The following is a 10,536-nucleotide window of genomic DNA, read 5'->3' as shown; positions in this document are numbered from 1 at the left end:
ATTTACGTTCATATTCCGCATCATATGTGTGAACAACACATGCAACCATGGGCAATTGTAAGGCCCTCATCTACGTGTATTTGGTGTTTAAAATTAGTTGCGTTTCAGTTATGAGGACCGACTCCTGTATTTGTCGCAACGATGCGTCACCGGGGTGTCTAGACAGGATTTCTATGCTAATTCTGTCCAGTACACCACCATGTTGTTCTTTGGCATGCTGGTAGAGCACCGAGGTTTGATTTTGATTATTATAGTCCCTCCAATGTTCGTTTACACGCTCAGCCAAACTTCTTGCCGTTTCACCTATGTATGTCGTGTTTCTGTTTTTACACTCACCATCCATACAGCTTATTTTGTAGACTACATTTCTGGCTTTGCAGTTGGCACCAGGACTATTTTTGCACACAATGCAACTCTCCTCAACACACCTTGTTCTTCTGAAGGGATATGTTTTACATATTATTGATCTAATTGATCTCCCTGGTTTTTCTATAACATTTATCCTCAACTTGGTACTTTTGAGGATGTTTCGAAATCTGCGGGCCAGTTCTCCGTGTGGCGTGGCGTCCACAAACATTACTCCCTGGAACTTGTCGGTATTGTACCACGTGGTCTTTTTGTTTGTTTTGTCACTAATCCTTTGTAGTCTATTCCACTGTTTGTTACGGTATCTAGGTTGTGTTCCATTTGTATCTTTGACAACAATCTCCTCAAATTTCTTGTTAGCTCCTCTGTATACCCGGATTCTATCTTTCTGGCTGTATCCCGAAAATTGCATGCGATGCATGAAGTCTTGAATATGTTTTTGCTCCTCCCACGGACTGCACAGGGGGGATATGTTTTTCATTATTCTAACCAAATCGGCTATTAATATATTGATTTTCACACTGTGTGATAGAGCCGAATTTTTATGGATAACATACTTTGAAGATATAGGTTTCATATAATGTGAGTGGAGGATTTGAACTTTGTCATTAATTGTTTCTAGCCAAAGTTCTGTGTCAAGTACTGGGAGTCTCATGTTTAGGTGTCTTGTTGGGTAATCTATTGTTACCTTGATGCTCTGGTGAATTGTATTAGCTATATTCTGGATGTTTTCCATCACGATCTTCTCGTTCTCTTCAGTCTGAATGTTTGATGGTGTTTTGACTACGATGTTAATGTCATTCACATATCTCCCGTATAGTTTGAGTGTTATTGAGTGTTCTTCGAGAGTTGTTTTCAGCTTTTTGTCCCACCAGGTCATGAATAGGCTTGCCACGTCTCCGGCCACACTGACACCAATAGCCGCTCCCTGGACCTGCATGTATAGTTTTTCATTGAATTTAACTATATGGTTCTGCAGGGTGGTCTTCAGACTTGCACCTACAGCATGTGCAACCATTTTTCGTGTTTGGATATTATCCTCTGGGTCATGGGTGGGTGTATTCCATCCCTTCCAACGCTCTGCGGTGGTTTTTCTAGCAGCTGATGTGATCGTAGGTGGTCTAACTCGTCCTGATATAAACGAAATTGTTACAAACACACATATGGACGCACATACTTACATATAAGCACGAACACATAAGTGCGTGCACACATATGAGCGTGCACACATACGAGCTTGCACACACTCACATGCTCATACCAAACAGTTTCGAAACAACGCCAAAACAACGCCAGATCATATATTCAAAATAAATGGAAGTGGAGAGACAAGTTACTGAAGAGATTGCAAGAGTGCAATGAAATAATTTAACAAAAAACTATATAAATTAATAAAGAACTGAACCAGTGCGTGTGTTTATTACCGGCATAATGCCTCTCCCAAGGTTTAATTGTATATATATATATATACATACATACATATATATATATATATATATATATATATATATATATATATATATATATATATATATATATATATATATATATATATATATATATATATTAAGGGCATTTCTATATATAAATGCCTCACGCTAGGAGGGACTCTTAAAGTCAAAACTACCATAATAGTTCCTCCTCGCGTGAGGCATTTATGTACAGTAATGCCCTTAATATAAATAAATATATTTAAAGGGAATAATTAATAAATGTTTCCCTTATGAGGTTTTTCACGCTAACTACTTGATAAATTCTTATAAAGATGTTATCCTATTTTTAAATTGTATATATATATGTATATATATATATATATGTGTGTGTGTGAGTAAAAATATATACAAAAAAAGGGTTTTGTATGATCGTGTATAGAGGAATATATTATTTTATTTAAAAGAGTTCCAACTCTGTCTGTTCTTTATGTTTTTTATTTATATTCTTGTAAAATTTATGTGGGATATAGAATATGGAATATATAATATATAATATTAAAAAAAGATGGATGGTACAATGAAATGAAGTATTGAATGTCTTATTGAATATATGGAATATGTCTTATTGAATATATGAAATATTGAGTGTTCAATATAAAGGATTAAATATATAAATATATAAAGGCGAATACGTATTTTCTATACCTTGTGGTATTTCATCATGGCCGGTATGACAGTCAGTCTGTCATACCGGCCATGATGAAATACCACAAGGTATAGAAAATACGTATTCGCCTTTATATATTTATATATTTAATCCTTTATATTGAACACTCAATATTTCATATATTCAATAAGACATATTCCATATATTCAATAAGACATTCAATACTTCATTTCATTGTACCATACATCTTTTTTTATATTATATATTCCATATCCTATATCCCACATAAATTTTACAAGAATATAAACAAAAAACATAAAAAACAGACAGAGTTGGAACTCTTTTAAATAAAATTATATATATATATATATATATATACATATATAATTTCAACATGAACAAGCAAGTAAAAACACGAAAGAACAACGCGATAACGTGGAATAAGTACAGTGTTATTGGACGCTCAGGAAAGGAACACACTATATTTACTCGTATAATATTTTGCACCTCTAATTTATTGATAAATCTTGGTCCAAATTTTTTTTCCGTCAAACTTTGACATGATATCAGCTTCGCCCTTCATAAGTCAAAGCCCGTTTATTTCTTTTTTGGGGGGTTTCTTTTCTTTTTGTGGTGGTGGGCGGTTTCCAGACAAATTCAAACATAAACGTAATAAAGATAGATGCATATATATATCTATATCTATCTATCTATCTATCTATATATATATATATATATATATATATATATATTATATATATATATATATATATATATATATATATATATATATATATATATATATATATATATATATATTATGTATATATATTTTATATATATTATATATATATATATATATATATATATATATATATATATATATTATGTATATATATATATATATATGTATATATATATATATATATATATATATATATATATATATATATATATATATATATATATATATATATATATATATATATATATATATATATTATATATATAGGAAAATGAAAAAAAGCCAGAATGCTGAACTGGGAGCATAATTTAATAAAGATTTTTTCTAACCGGTTTTCATTGCGATGAAGCAAATTATCAAGAAGAAGGAGAATGAAAATGTTTTTTTACAAAGAAGTACAAAAAAGTACAAAATGAAGAAAATAATATATAAAACAATAATATATAAAAAAAATAAATATACCCATACATTATATTGTCTTTGAGCTTTTGTAGTTCAATAGTAGTTCGTGTATAAATTGGTAGGAAAAATAAGGATGCATGAGAGTTGAGAGTTTTGTTAGGTTTAAAAAAAGGGTTAAAAGTTTGTGTTAAGCAGGAAATGTGGTGTCAAAACAGGAAGTGTGTGTAAGGGGAGACAAGTGTTTTTAGTTAGAGTTATGAACTCTTTTTTTCCAAACAGGAAGTTTGTGTCTGTTCATAGAGAAATAAGGTCACTGTGTGTTAAGAAATGGTTGGAATTTCTCTATGAAAAGATTCTCCTTGTTGATTCTTTCTTGTGTGGAGATTCTGTCTTTACATTGATAGAAAGGGAATATAATGAATTTAGGGTTTTTGTTTCTGGCGCAAGAGTCTATGTGGCCACTGAGTGGAATTTGGCGATATTGAGGGAGGTTTATTTGTTCCTTATGGACAGCTACTCTTCTACGTAATGGGAGGCTCGTCTGTCCGATATAGAAGTTTTGGCAACCTGCGCAAGTAAGGACATAAATGAGGTTACTCGAGGAACAAGAGAAATTGGTTTTAATTTTAAACTTTGTTCCTCGTTTGAAGGTAAATTCAGAGCCTTCAAGTAGGTAGGGGCAGGTGCCACAATTAGGGCGTACACATTTTTTAACTGATGGGGGTGGAAGTGGTGTATGTAGTTTGGAATTGGTTAATAATGTTTTCAAAGATTTGTGTTGCCTTTTGCATTTAAGGACTTTGTGTGTATTAATGATATTGTTCATTTTCGGGTCTGTGGTGAGTAAGGGGAGGTTTTGTTTAATTGTGGTGAATGCTTCGATGTTATTGGGGTTATGGGTGGAGATGTATGGAAGTATTTTGGGGTTGGGTGTGTTATGTTGGTTGGTTTTTAGTGTGTTTTTGTCAAGTTCCTTGGCACGTTTTATTCCAAGATCTATGAGTGTGGAGGGATATTGGCGTTATATATATATATAGGATTTTTGTGATTTGACGGGCAACACTTGTTTTCTTAACGAAACACTTTCAAACTTGGGACACTGGTACAATGTGTCATATAAAACAACTTCTTCTCTTAACCTTCTTAACGAAAAATTGTACATCGCAAGTTATTCCATGTTAAAGTTGTCGTATTTCTGTAATTTCAACCAATCACTGACGTCTATTCAGCTGAATACAGTTAGTGCTGTTCGGTGTCAAGTGTGTTATTCCCTGTTTAATTATATCATCGTTCCCTAGTAAGGGTTTAGGGTTTTAGGGTTAGGGTTCGAGTTTTAGGGTTAAGGTTTTAGGGTTAGGGTTGGGGTTAGGGTTAGGGTTAGGGTTAGCGTTAGGGTTATGGTTATGAGTTATAGGGCTAGAGTTAAGGTTATGGCAAAAATAATCATAACCCTAAACGTAATTCTAAAACTAACCCTAACTCTAAAACCCGAACCCTAACCCTAAAACCCTAAAGCTAAAAGCAGTACAATCGCACGAACGATGTCATAAATAACAGTGACAAACGAAAAATATACCGCTGATAGTTGTTGTTGACAACGGATAGTTTTTGTTGACAAACAACGGCACTAATTTTATTCAAGGGAAAAAATCCCGTAACACCGTTGTTTATATTCCACGGCGTAATTGTTTTCGCCTCAATAGACGTCAGTGATTGGTTGAAATTACTGAAATACGACAATATGCATATATATGTATATATATATATATATATATATATATATATATATATATATATATATATATATATATATATATATATATATATATATATATATATATGCATATATATGTGTATATGTATATGCATATATATATATATATATATATATATATATAAAACAAATATATATATATTGTTATATTTCTGAATGGTTATATTCTTTCTTGATAAACACACGCACTATATATTCGTTCTTCATTTGTTTGTTATTGATCTCATTTTATCGTATGTTCATTATATGGAAATCTTTCGTCTCACACTTGCGACCTCTTCAAGGATTCTTCCATCCCACGTCTCTCCTCCTGTTCTGTTTAGTCCATCCTACCTTTCTTTTTTTTTCTCTCTCTCTCTCTCTCTCTCTCACTATATGTGTGTGTGTGTGTATTATATATATATATATATATATATATATATATATATATATATATATATAAACAATATATATATATATATATATACACACACATATACGCACATACTTATACATATATACATATATGTCTGTTGATTTACCAGAAGCTTTAAGTTACAGCACTCAATACGAATGTAGACCATTCTTTAGCATTATAAATCAGCGGATAATACGCTCTTTCATTTTGTTTTGAAATATTCAGTTTCAATAACCTTTGAAATAGGAAAATATGAAGTGAACATTTCAAAGAAGCATTTTTATAGTGTTTAATGAACTACATATGTGTGTGTGCATGCGTGCGTGTGCGTATGTGTGTAAGTGCGTGTGTTATATGTATATATATATATATATATATATATATATATATATATATATATATATATATATACATATGTGCGTATATGTGTGTATATATATATATATATATATATATATATATATATATATATATATATATAATACACACACACACATATAGTGAGAGAGAGAGAGAGAGAGAAAAAGAAAGGTAGGATGGACTAAACAGAACAGGAGGAGAGACGTGGGATGGAAGAATCCTTGAAGAGGTCGCAGGTGTGAGACGAAAGATTTCCATATAATGAACACGTATATATACATATATGTAAGTATATTTATTTACATACATTTATACATATACACACATGTATTTATATAGATGTATTATATTATATACATGTATTATATAAATACCCGCAGGCGATGTATTACAGACTTGGCTTAGCTGTGTGGTAAGAAGCTTGCTTCCCAACCGCATGGTTCCGGGTTCAGTCCCAATGCGTGGTACCCAGGTCGAACGTCTTCTACTATAGCTTCGGGCCGATCAAAGCCTTGATTTGGTAGACGGAAACTTGAAATATATATATATATAGGATCTTTCTGATTTGACGTTCAACACTTGTTTTCTTAACGAAACACTTTCAAACTTGGGATACTGGTAGAATGTGTCATATAAAACAACTTTTTCTCTTAGCCTTCTTAACAAAAATTAGTTCTTAATAAGTTATTTCATGGTAAAGTTGTCGTATTTCCGTAATTTCAACCAATCACTGACGTCTATTCGGCTGAATACAGTTACTGCTATTTTTGTAAACAATAATTTTTGCCGGTGAGAAGAATGTTATTCCCTGCTGTTAATTATTTCCTTATTCCCTAGTAATTATGACATATTTCATCCGGTTTTTTCGTTTGTTTTCTTTTGAAGCAGACAAAATTACAGAAAAATGGTAATTTATACGCATATATTGTTTATATAATAAATTACGCTGTGCGTATCTGTGTTTGTATTAATGTATGTTTGAAGCTAATCTCGTTTCAAGCCACTCACCCACTGATTATTTTTGCCGAATTTGTTGGAAATGTGTTCAACAATTGTTCGCTAATTTTCTTAAATAAGTAAAAGAGTAAAGGAGCATATATGTGTGTGTGTGTGCGTGTGTATGTGCGCGTGTGTGTGTATATATATATATAGAGAGAGAAATCAAGGGAGATAAAAAGACAGACAGACACAGACAGACATAGACAGAAAGACAGACAGATAGATAGATAGATAGATAGATAGACAGGACACATGTGATTGTGTCTGTGTATGTGTGAGTGCGTGTGCTTGTGTGTGTACATAGATGTGTCTGTGTGTGTGTGTGTGAATGTGTGCGTTTGTGGTTACATTTATACACATACATACATGTATACATAAATATGCATGCATGTGTGTGTGCGTGTGTGTGTGGTGTGAACGCACATACACCTAACACGCACACATCCTTCCTGAGATTGTATTATCTACACTCTACATCAATAAATTTTTGACCTCTCCGATTCCGTGAAGTCTGAAATTGTATTATTAAAAGCGGCAGTTTAAATGTACGTAAAAGTCAGTGGACCGCAACGGAGTGTAAAGTGGAAGAGCCCTTCAAATATTTAATACTCATAAGAGGGTGGTGATGCGTGACGAAGCTTTAGATATTGAGTGACGGCGAGTCAGAGATATAATGACAGGTACGAAGAATTTTTAGGTTTATAATTCTGTTCGACCCCGCCCTCCACGGCTACCACCTCAATCTGCTGAAGACCATCGCTACAGCCACCAGTTATATCCCGTATATGTGCAAATAACACGCATCAGATATAATAATGATGATGATGATGATAGAGGTGCTGGTAGCGATGGTGGTGGTGACGTTGTTGTAGTGAATGTTATGGTGGTGGTGGTGGTGGTGGTGATAGCGGTAATGATTATAATCATCATCCTTAGCCAAGGGTCTTTGTCTAACGGGCAGCTAAGCGTCTTTATATATATATATATATATATATATATATATATATATCTTATATATATATATATATATATATATATAAAGACGCTTAACACTCTATACATATACATATATACACCTAACACTCTATGCATATATATACATATATATATACATTTTATTATGATAGGTGCAGGAGTGGCTGTGTGGTAAGTAACTTGTTTACCAACCACATGGTTCCGGGTTCATTCCCACTGCGTAGCACCTTGGGCAAGTGTCTTCTACTATAGCCTCGGGCCGACCAAAGCCTTGTGAGTGGATTTGGTAGACGGAAGCTGAAAGAAGCCCGTCATATATATATATATATATATATATATATATATATATATATGTGTGTGTGTGTGTGTGTGTGTGTGTGTGTGCGTGTGTGTGTGTGTGTGTGTGTGTGTGTGTGTGTGTGTGTGTGTGTGTGTGTGTGTGTATGTTTGTGTGTCTGTGTTTGTCCCCCCAACACCGCTTGACAACCGATGGTGGAGTGTTTGCGTACCCGTAACCTAGCGGTTCGGCAAAAGAGACCGATAAAATAAGTACTAAACTTACAAAGAATAAGTCCTGGGGTCGATTTGCTCGACTAAAAGCGGTGCTCCAGCATGGACGCAGTCAAATGACTGAAACAAGTAAAAGAATAAAAGAATATATGTGTTTGTATGTATTGTATGTATATATATATATATATATATATATATATATATATATATATATATAGGCGCAGGAGTGGCTGTGTGGTAAGTAGCTTGCTTACCAACCACATGGTTCCGGGTTCATTCCCACTGCGTAGCACCTTGGGCAAGTGTCTTCTACTATAGCCTCGGGCCGACCAAAGCCTTGTGAGTGGATTTGGTAGACGGAAACTGAAAGAAGCCCGTTGTATATATGTATATATATATATATGTGTGTGTGTGTGTTTGTGTGTCTGTGTTTGTCCCCCCAACATCGCTTGACAACCGATGCTGGTGTGTTTACGTCCCCGTAACTTAGCGGTTCGACAAAAGAGACCGATAGAATAAGTACTAGGCTTACAAAGAATAAGTCCTGGGGTCGAATTGCTTGACTAAAGGCGGTGCCCCAGCATGGCCGCAGTCAAATGACTGAAACAAGTAAAAGAGTAAAAGAGTATAGATAGATAGATAGATAGATAGATAGATAGATATAAACACACATATGTAACACATTCATGCAGACAGGCACATAAAGATAGAGATAGGCAGACACGCAGGCAGGCAGGCGGACAGACAAACATATTCGCTCATATTATATACATGCATACGTAGTAAATGAAATAGGCCACTGACATGTATTTGAACAATATAGAGTTATATTAAATAACGTGCAAGATTAATTCTTTTATTGAATTTTCTCTACTTCTAGAGAAGATACAACAATCGCTTGGAAGCAACTTTAAATAAGTAGGAAGTATAATCCCAACAATCAAGTATTATTCAAAATTTAGATGCCCCTAAAGAAAAGAGAGTCACATTGTTTATAAATGTCTCGCTTGCTGAAGCTCAGATAGGAAAATTGCTGTTGCTAATTGACGATTATTGAGACGAAATTTATCTACAAATGATAATGATATTTGGGACAATGCAAATGTGTAAAACTTTCCAAAGATTCAGAGTATGAAGAACAAAACAAGATTCTTTCTTTTACAACCTTGCTACCAAATAGGTGGTCGGACAAAATTTTCTCTGAATTAAAAAGAGAAAGAGAACTCATACATACATGCTTACACACATATATGCATGCATACACACGCGCGCACGCACACAGTAAAACACTTCATTTCACGTTTTTCGAATCCGCTCAGTTGTAAATAACAAACCTTGTGATGTACCGATATCCCGTTCAAAGGGAATATTGTGATCTCGTCCTATATACGATATGGAAACTGGGTAACCGGCTCTATGAGTTCAAGTTGTCGATACAGCAATGTCCAGGAGGTTGACGATTATACGCTTATAGTAGTATCAATAGGCACCCGGCAACATTTGACGGGGTATTTGACTTGATCTTTATACGCGTAAATCAACTTCGTTTTTTCAATTTTTCAATGTCGCTGAGATATGTACAAGTAACTGGACTGTACGAGCGTTGCTATAATTGACTAAAACATTAAAAGACATGTACCCATACATAGCTACAGACGAATCAATCGAAACCGGAAATGGATGGTAGAATTGATAAAGCATGAGTCAAAGTACCAACACGAATTCTATCCGTTCATTGTATGATCCGATTACGTTATTTTGCATCTAGGTTAACGTGACCATTCGCCTTCATCCGTGTTAGTTAAAATAAGTTAATACGGAAGTCTTGTGGAGCCAATACTATAAACAAGAAAACATTGAAGTTAGCGCCTCAGTAAAAGAATAAAACGTCTAAATGATCTACATGAT

The 10,536-nt window shown here is 33.9% G+C and overlaps 1 protein-coding gene across 7 annotated transcripts in view; it reads left to right on the top strand.

Moving 5' to 3' along the window:
* Positions 1–10,536, top strand: part of LOC128249592 (uncharacterized) — a 245,488-nt gene that overhangs the window by 95,917 nt on the left and 139,035 nt on the right. The window contains exon 1 of one of the 7 annotated variants that reach the window (XM_089365238.1): positions 6,329–6,429. The exons of the other annotated variants lie outside the window; for them this stretch is intronic. The gene's annotated coding sequence lies outside the window, so the exon portion shown is untranslated. Of the gene's footprint in view, positions 1–6,328; positions 6,430–10,536 lie in introns of those variants that run through there. 7 annotated transcript variants of the gene reach the window in all.

This window comes from Octopus bimaculoides, chromosome Z, assembly GCF_046866305.1.
Source record: "Octopus bimaculoides isolate indiv1 chromosome Z, ASM4686630v1, whole genome shotgun sequence".
NCBI classification, from domain to species: domain Eukaryota; kingdom Metazoa; phylum Mollusca; class Cephalopoda; order Octopoda; family Octopodidae; genus Octopus; species Octopus bimaculoides.
Note: the sequence above shows the minus strand (reverse complement) of the source record. Positions and strands in the feature narration are given on the sequence as shown.